The sequence below is a fragment of the Sminthopsis crassicaudata genome, chromosome 4 (genome assembly GCF_048593235.1).
Source record: "Sminthopsis crassicaudata isolate SCR6 chromosome 4, ASM4859323v1, whole genome shotgun sequence".
NCBI lineage: Eukaryota > Metazoa > Chordata > Mammalia > Dasyuromorphia > Dasyuridae > Sminthopsis > Sminthopsis crassicaudata.
The window spans coordinates 463,272,067-463,281,380 of NC_133620.1; the positions used below are offsets into that span (position 1 = coordinate 463,272,067).

The 9,314-nt window shown below is 41.5% G+C and overlaps 1 long non-coding RNA gene across 1 annotated transcript; it reads right to left on the bottom strand.

Annotated features, from left to right (window-relative positions):
- Positions 1-3,965: 3,965 nt before the first annotated feature.
- On the bottom strand, positions 3,966-5,470 carry LOC141540246 (uncharacterized). Its single transcript, XR_012481497.1, has 3 exons — positions 5,304-5,470; positions 4,323-4,523; positions 3,966-4,130 (listed from the first exon to the last, which is right to left on the bottom strand). It is a non-coding gene; the product is annotated as an uncharacterized LOC141540246 (long non-coding RNA).
- Between the last annotated feature and the right edge of the window lie 3,844 nt (positions 5,471-9,314).

The window sequence follows — 9,314 nt, forward strand, 5'->3', positions numbered from 1 at the left end:
CTAATCTGTAACTCCTTCAGGGCTGAGCTCCAGCATGACCTCTGAGATGAGACATCTCTCATTTCTAACTGATAGTGCTGAAACTGCAATTACAAAAGAGAGGAGGGAGAGAAAAAGAGAGAGGGGGAGAGGGAGAGGGAGGGAGATGGGTGGCTGATAGATAGAGAGAGAGATAGATAGACAGACAGACAGATGAGTGGTTGGATAGGTGGATGGATTGATGAATGAATAAAACATGGATGGATGGATAAGTAGATAGATGAATGGGCAGATGAATGAATAGTAGATAGGTAGTTAAATGGAGAGGCAGATGGATGGATGAATGAATAGATAGATAGATAGATGGTTAGATAGGTAAGTAAATAAAAGATAGATGGATAAAAGTGGATGGATGGATGAATAGATAGGTAGGTAGATGATAGATAAATAGATGGATGGATGGATAGGTGGATGGATTGATGAATGAATAAATAGAGGAGTAGGTGGATAGATGAATGAATAGTAGATAGGTCCATAATGGAGGGGTAGATAGAAGGACGAATAAATTATATAGACAGATGAAGAGACAAGTAAGTAGATAAAAGGTAAATGGATGGATGAATAGATAGATGATAGATAAGTAGATAGATGGATGGATGGATAGGTGGATAGATGAATGAATAGTAGATAGATAGATAGTTAAATGGAGAGGTCTTAAGTCCAGAGCTCCTTTCCATAATATGATGTTGTACTTCTAGTAGATGCTTTATGAATTGCTGATTGAATGAACTGTGCCCCATTGGGCCCAGATTTGGAGAATTTTTAGGGGAGTCTGGATAAAAACAGGAACAGGATCTAGGATTTCATTAGGAATCCTTAGGTGAAGAAATTTCTTCTACCAATGGATTGATGAATGAATAGATACACAGATGAATAGATAGGTAAGTAGATAAAAGATAGATAAATGAAAAGATGAATGAATGATGCATGAATAATAGATAAATAGATGGATGGGTGGATGGACTGATAAGTGGATAGATATGTGGATGGATGGATAAATGAATAGATAGGTAGATAGATAGGTAGGTAAATGAATGGAGAGACAGACAGATGAATAGATAGGTAAGTAGATAAAAGATAGATGGATAGATGGATGAATAAGTAGAGAGATGGATAAATGAATAGGTAGATAAGTAGGTAGAGAAAGAGATAGATGGATGAATAGATATATACATATACATATGTATATATATATATATATATTGCATATATTGATATATGCAGATGTTGTTTCTCCTATATATTTAATCTTTTTCAGGACAGGAACTATCAGACTTTTGTCTTTGTGTGTCACCTAGAGTCCAGCATATAGTGGGAGCTTAATAAGTTCTTGTCAATTAAATGGTTCAAAGTCATGTTCTGTCTTTTGGTCCCAAGTCCAGAGCTCCTTTCCATAATATGATGTTGTACTTCTACTAGGTGTTTTATGAATTGCTGATTGAATGAACTGTGCCCCACGGGCCTAGATTTGGAGAATTTTTAGGGGAATCTGGATAAAGACAGGAATAGGAATTGGATCTAGGATTTCATTAGGAACTCCCAGGTGAAGAAATTCCTTCTACCAAGATAGGTTGGCACCTGATCTGCAAGTTACAGAATTAGAAAATTATCTGGAGTGCTAAGAAGTGAAGTGACTGGCTCAGGGTCATTCAATCAGGATATGTTGGGGGTTGGACTGGAGCCCAGATTTTCATGGCTTAGAGATAGACTCTCTATCCACTCCAGTAATCATCTCCAATGCTCTGGGGAAACAAGAGGGGTCTTTTGGATTTTGAGGTGTCCAGGCCAAGGGCTGACCCCTAGTCCAAAGAGCCTAGAGCCCAGCTGTCACATTCCCTGGGTCGGGGCAGTTGATCCCTGGGATCCCTGATTCTCTGTATTTTTGGGAAATTGATTAAAAGGACTAGCTGACAGCTGAAGAGACAGAAACAAGACCAAACCAAACAAAAACTAAAAAGGAGAAAAAATGGTTAAGCGTGCCTAAAGAAGCTCCCAGCAGTCAAGGCATTAATTATCCCAGCCAAGCTAAGCCTGTGACAATGACGCACTTGAGTGTTTTTTGTTTTTTTTTAAGCCCACAGCTCTGCTGTGAAAAACCAAATTTTCCATTTGGAATTGAATGAGAGATACCGAACCCAGTGACTTGTGACCAGATCTTGCTTTGGTCTTCAGGGCAAGATGCTTAACTGAGATGCTGAAAAAACCCTAAAATTGGCCAATTTGGATTGCTCAGGGCCTTTAGAGTGAGAAGAGTGGTGACTTGGAGTCAGTTGGAGTTTGAATCCTAGCTCTGAGCCTTGGGCAAATAATTTCCATCTGGAAAATGGGGAGAATAATCCTTGAGATACTTATGCTATATTATATATAGTTATACTTATATATACTTATGCTTTGTAATGAAAGACAGAAGTGGAGGGTGAAAGGGGCACTAGGGGGCAGTGCAGTGGATAGAGGACCAGTCCTGGAATCAGGAAGATCTGAGTTTGAATTCAGCCTCATATACAACCTTGGGACTCTGAACAAGTCACTTCACCCAATTTATCTCAGTTTCTTTATTTGTAAAATGAGCTGGAAAAGGAAATGGCAAGTTGCTGCAGTATCTTTGCCAAGAAAACCCCAAATGGGGTTGAGTTTGAAGCCTGTCTCTGTCATTTATTGTGTGATTTGGACTTTGGCGAATTCCTGTACCTCCAATTGAAGATGGTTTCTGAGGTCCCTTCTACTTCTCCCTCTAGCATGCTCTAATGACTGCCTTATGCCTTAGGTGAATTACTTAATATCTCTAGCTTTGGTTTTCTGTCAAATGTGAGCATTGATCCCGATGACTTCTAGAGGTGCCTTCTAGACCTCAATCTATAAGCCTATAATGTCTAAAAGTCCTTTTTGGTTCTAAATCTAAAATCTTATGAAATCCCTTTTAAAAAAATGTATTTTATTCAGAAAATCCTGGAAAGACTTACATGAACTGACACTAAGTAAAGCGGGTAGAACCAAGAGAATACACAGCTACTAGATTATATAATGATCAACTCTGATGGACTTGGCTCTTTTCAACAATGGGGTGATTCAAGCCAATTCCAATAGACTTAGGAGCAATTTGGAACTATGCCCAAAGGATTATCAAACTGTGCATACCCTTTGATCCAGCAGTGCTACTACTGGGCCTGCATCTCAAAGGGATCTTAGAGGGAAAGGAACCCATATGTGCAAAACGTTTGTGGCAGCCCTTTTTGTAATAGCAAGAAGCTAGAAACTGAGTGAATGCCCATCAATTGGAGAATGGCTGAATAAGTTATGGAATATGAATGTAAGGGAATATTATTGTTCTATAAGAAATGACCAGCAGGATGACTTCAGAAAGATCTGGAGAGACTGACATGAACTGACGCTAAGTGGAGTGAGTAGAACCAAGAGAACATTGTACACAGCAATAACAAGATGATGTGATGATCAATTCTGATGGATGTAGCTCTTTTCAACAATGAAGGGATTCGGGTGAACTCCAATAGACTTGGGATGGAGAGAGCCATCTATATCCAGAGAGAGAGCTATGGAAACCCAATAGTATTTTCACCTTTTTTGTTGTTTGCTTACTTTTTGTTTTCTTTCTCATTTTTTCTTTTTTGATCTGATTTTTCTTGTGCATCATGATAAATGTAGAAATATGTATCAAAGATTTGTCTATACTTAACATATATTGGATTACTAGGGGAGAGTGTGGAGGAAGGGGAGAAAAATGGGGGACACAAGGTTTTTCAAGGATGAGTGTTCAAAGTTCTTTTGCATATATTTTGAAAATAAACTTATTTCAAAAAAAGCATTTTTGAACAAAAAAGAAGAGGGCCCCCCATCACTTTCCTGTCACAGAAATAACTAGAGTAAAATAATACTGATAAGAGTTTTTACAAATTATTTTTAATGTGGAGTTTGGAATCAGTAAGCCCTAAGATCCCTTTAGCTCTCAAACTGTGATCTTATGGTCCATTGGATAAAAATGTCCAGGTCACAATTTCTTCCTTCCAAACTTGTTGACTGGGACAGCTTTTTGGTTAGGCAGCAGAGGGAGTGAAGTTAGTCACTTTTGGTTAACCCTGGAAAAAGAATTGTGGGATGTCAGACCAAATCTGGGCAAAGGAAAGCTTGGTTGGAAGAGACTGGGGGAGTGGGGAGTATTCCTAAATTTATTACTTTTTCAGGTTGGGCTTGATTTTCATTAATCTGAACAGTTGGGATTCAAAAAAGAGTAGATTGGTATATCAATCTCCAATGATCTCCAAGCTCACCCCAGTATTGAAGGGGTGGAAGGGTAAGGGTCATCTTCTGGTGTAACTGAGGGTTCGAGGGAAATAATAATAATCTTAGAACATGGTTTGCAGTGAGCCAATGAGTTATCCTTAGGGATTGTCCAGATGATCTTCATGAAGGCTAGGCCAGTCCCTGTGATCCACCGGCAGAGCCTCAGGCCATAGCTGCTTCCAGGCCTCCTGGGGAAAGAGGCAAAAAATGGAACTCGTCATCATCCCTTTCCCCACAGGGCATTGGGCACATTATCCTCTGAGGAAATCTGGCAAGACCTAGGTATGAATAATATAGTGTCACCTTCGGCACAGCCCTTTCCCCAAGTTAGAACATAACTTTCTCTGTGACAGTGAAACAGAGATCCTTGTCATAAAGGAATGGGAGAAAATGTCAGCCAATGGTAGCTGGGTACTTTCAAGTCCCATGGGAATGGTGCTATGTAAATACGGGGCCATGTAGTCATTGTTGGGCTTACAAGATCAGCTTAACTCAAAGGCATTGGGGGAGAGGTAAACAGATAACATGCATCCAGAACCAGAAGAGGAAAAATCTGGGAATCAGAAGACCAGGGGTTGGACCTCAGCCCTGCCTCCAACCTTGTGGACTAATTCCTCCCTTTCTCTGAAATCATTTTCTTTCTCTATAAATTTAGGATTTGGGCAAAGATGACGGGATCCAAGATCTGAAACTCATAAGTCTTCCATTAAAAAAATTAAAATTAATAAATATTAATAATTAATATTTCTTCTTTGTTTAATAAATAAGTAAAATAAGTAAAAATGAAATGAAATAAAAATAAATAATCTATAAAATAAAATCTATTTTATAGATTGGGAAACTGAGGCCCATTAAAGTGAAGAGATTTAGGATTCTGAGATTGTAGCTCTGAGGTCAGAAAAGGACTCAGAGGTCATGTAGTCCACCCCCACTCCACCCCTCATTTCACAGGATGGTGACATGCTCACTGTCACAAAAGCAGGAATGGTCAGAGGCAAGACTCCAACAGAGATCTCTGCCTCCGCAACCAGTGGCTTGTCCGTGTACCAATGAGGGCTCTTCCTGCTCTGATTCTCTTGAGTTCAGAAATATAAGATGGAAAACTGGTGGAAGAACATGAGAGAAAATAAGTGATCCAGGCCACCAAAGGGGGTAAGCAGAGAGCAAGAGAAGGAAAATCAGTCAATAAACTTTTGTTAAGCACCTACTATGTGCCAGGCACAGCATCACAAAGCTATTTGAAAAGCCCTTCAAGGAAATACCATACACTACATCAATGGCCATTTAGGTAGAGCCAGAGTGACTCTAACATATTATATGGAAAGATAAAGAAGCCAGAGGATGAAAAAAAATCAACTTTGAAGAATTTTGATTCCCTTCCCCTCCCTCTCCATTCGAATCTTCCTCTTTCTTTCATGGCGGTCAGCCTGGGGTCTGGAAGGTGAAATGGATGGAACACCAGGAAGGCTTAGCATCTGGGCCCAGTGACGGATGTCTGTTGACCAAGGACCAGATCAGTTAAGCGCAGACGGGCTCATCTCCAGATTATCCACAGGGTGAATAATTTGTTCAGCCATGGCAAGTACTCCATCTCAGAGGGTTGCAATCTGTATTGGTGGATAGAGTACCCATAATGAGACCATAAACTCTTGAAGTATTATGGAGAAGTATGGCTTGGTACAAGATCCAGTTTTGAGGTTAAAATGGGAACTTCCTGACTCTGTTAAAGTTGAATAATTTATCATATTTATTCCTTTTCTTTCCTAAATACTTCTTATTTTATTTTTAGAATATTGCTAATGAAAATTATCAACAACCATCTGGAAAAATGCTCAAAATCACTTACGGTTCGGAAAATGCAAATCGAAACAAATCTGCGGTATCATCTCAAAGCCAGCAAATCATCGCAGAAAGGGGTAAGATGAAAAAAATCACAGTAATGGCATTATATAGGAAGACAGACATACGAATACACTTAGGGAGCAGTGCAAAGGCTCGACCGTTGGAGAATGCAATTTGGAATTAATCAAGAAATATTATAAAGCCAGTCATTCTAATCGTTCCATTTTGGGATTTACTCTCTACAAAATTGTTTGTTTTATTGGTATTGGGAGCTCTCAGCAAAGATCCATGATCTTAGAAAAGTCATTTAACTTCATTGACCTCAGTTTCCTCAAATGTAAAATGAAGGGATTGGGCTGGCAAGATGACATCCAAGATGCTAGAACTATAAGCCCATGAACTTTCTCAACCAAGGCAGCCAGGCAGCTCTGCAATTTCAGAGGGGGACTGGGGAGATTGATTTACTCAGGCTCACGCAGCTAAATATCAAAGGCCAGACTCAGAGTTTCCTGACTTGTCCATCCCCTACATCCACACTGCTTATCAAGAACGCAAAAAGATTACTGAGAACAAAAGATCCATCCATCTAGAAATAACCATAGTAATATTATGATCGATAGCAAAGTTAGAAATCAACTTTGTGTGCAACAGTTGGTACAAATTGTGGTATCCGAACGTAATGAAATATTACTTTGCCCCAAAGAGAGACAAGAATTCAAAATCATGTGGAAAGAGAGGTATGAAATGGGGCAGAAGGAAGAAAGAAGTGGAAGAACAGGAAACAATGACTACAATGAGGTAAATCAAGTCACCTCACGTTGAATACGGAAGAGAACGGGAATATTCAGGGTGAATGTTGAAAATTCTCTTTGTGTATATTTTGAAAATAGCTATTATTTTAAAAAATAAATTTATCAGATTTTTAAAAAATTCGTATATTTATGTATTCCTAGACCCAAGTGAAGAACTTTTCATTCAGACGTTGTTTGTCTTCTTAATGGGCAGGAAAGGAAGAGGATCTGGCACTTAATGAAGAAGAATTAAAAAAAAATAATGAATGTTAAAAAGAAATAAACAATATTTTTTAAAAGTCCTCTGTCTAGATCATCGCCTTCATTATATGGATGAACAAACAGGTCATACACAATAAGGGAGTAGTTATAATCTGAATCCAGGTCTAACATTTCTTCTGCCATGCTATACTTGAATTATATACTATGTGGGAACCAAGGAGAGAAATAAAAGACTGCCTGTGCCTTTAAAAATTGCTTTCTGTTCAATTGTATCTAACTCTTTGTGACCCCATTCGGGTTTTCCAGGCAGAGATACCGGAGCGGTTTGCCATTTTTCCTCCAGCTCATTTGACAGATGAGGAAACTGAGGCAAATAGGGAGACTTGCCCAGAGTCTAGAGACCCTAGAGAGCTAGAGAGCTAGTAAGTGTTCTCAGTGAAGATACTGAGCGTTCGCCATTTCCTTCTCCACCGGAAAGGACCAAAAGGATCCTTGATCACAACTCCCCCATATGACAGATGAGAAAAGTGAGATCCGGAGAAATACCATGCGTTGGCCCTGGATCACCCAGGAAACAAGGGCCACAGGAAACGCCAAGCCTCCTTCTCTGACTTGGAAGCCAGCGCTTTTTCCACAAGAGCAGAAGAACATGAATGAGCGCGCCTCATGTGAGAGGACGAGGAAGGAGCCGGGAACGTCTCGGGGGACGGCTATCCTTGTCTTAGATTGCTCATAGATTGTTTTACACGTGCTCAGCTCCCCTCCTGGACCCTAAGCTTCTCAGGACCAAACCTGGATGCGGCTCCACAAGAGACGCAAGAGCAAACTCAATTGCATGGTAGCAAAAGTATACCTAGTACAAGGCAAATGGGGCTTTGTACTAGGCCGCCTGCATCTGGGGGCAAGGATGGGGAGACACTTCCTCTCTGGGGTGGGGGAGGAGCTTTCTTCTTCCCCACAATGGCTACCGTCTGTGGATTTTATTCAGTGTCTTTCTCCTGGATTCACCATTTGATTCAACCTAATCCAGAATATTCTCCCTCATTCTCTTCCCATCCCCAAGGAGGTTAAGGAGATGGACCACTTCTTTTCTGGATTGTAGAATCACAGGGCAGCTAGGGGGTGCAGTGGATAGAGCACCAGCCCTGAATTCAGGAGGACCTGAGTTCAAATCTGATCTCAGACACTTAACACTTCCTGGCTGTGTGACCCTGGGCAAGTCACTTAACCCCAGCCTCAGGGAAAAAAAAAAAAAAAAAAAAAAAAAGATTGTAGGATCATAAATGTTGAGGTGGAAGAGCCCTTCCAGGATGAACCCAACTCCCCTCCGTGTTAGCCCCTTTTCCCGTGCCCCACCCCCATGGATGGACTTCCCCCAGGTATCAAATTCAGCTATACTGGCTCATAATTCAGTGTTCTAGAGTCAAAGCTTCTAAAATCAAATGTTAATTCTGCCATTCACCTTTGCTGTGACCTTGGACCCTCCCAGGGTCATAGGCAAGACGGCTCCTTGGAGGAATAGTTTAACCTCTGAACCTCAGTTTTCCCATCTGTAAAATGAAGGAGTTGAACCCTTTAATATCTTTTTCAGCTCTAGCTCCATGAACCTCGCAGAGCTAAATGGGATTCTTCCAGGGAGAAGTCGCCTTTGCTGTGGGGAAGGAGGCAATTTTCCCTCTCTTTAGATGGGAGGCAATCTACCTTTTTCTACTTTCCCAGGGTGGGGGTGGGAATGGAAGTGCCCCAAGTCTTTCACTACGGCTGCTCCTGGCCCCCAGAGTCCTTTGGGTCTTGCTCCATCTGCTTGAGAGCTGCTCCAAGCCCCCAGAGTTCAGCTTCCATGGAACCCCTTCCTCTCACAGGACTGCCCTGCACAAGGGAGGCTTGGGGCCGGCCAGCCCTCCCCTGCTTGGGGCTTGCTGGTCCGCCAGTTTTTCAAAGCCAGCCTTGCCAGTCAGCGATGTGGCAGCGCGGGCACCCAGCCAGCCCGGGCGAGCTTCTGTCAGTTGGCTGACACTGGGAAGACCATCAGCGCCCCAGCCGAGCACATCCCCGGGGCTCCGGCAGCGCCCACGGCCACCCACGGCAGACTTTCCTCAGGAAAACTCCCCATCGGAGGCGGCA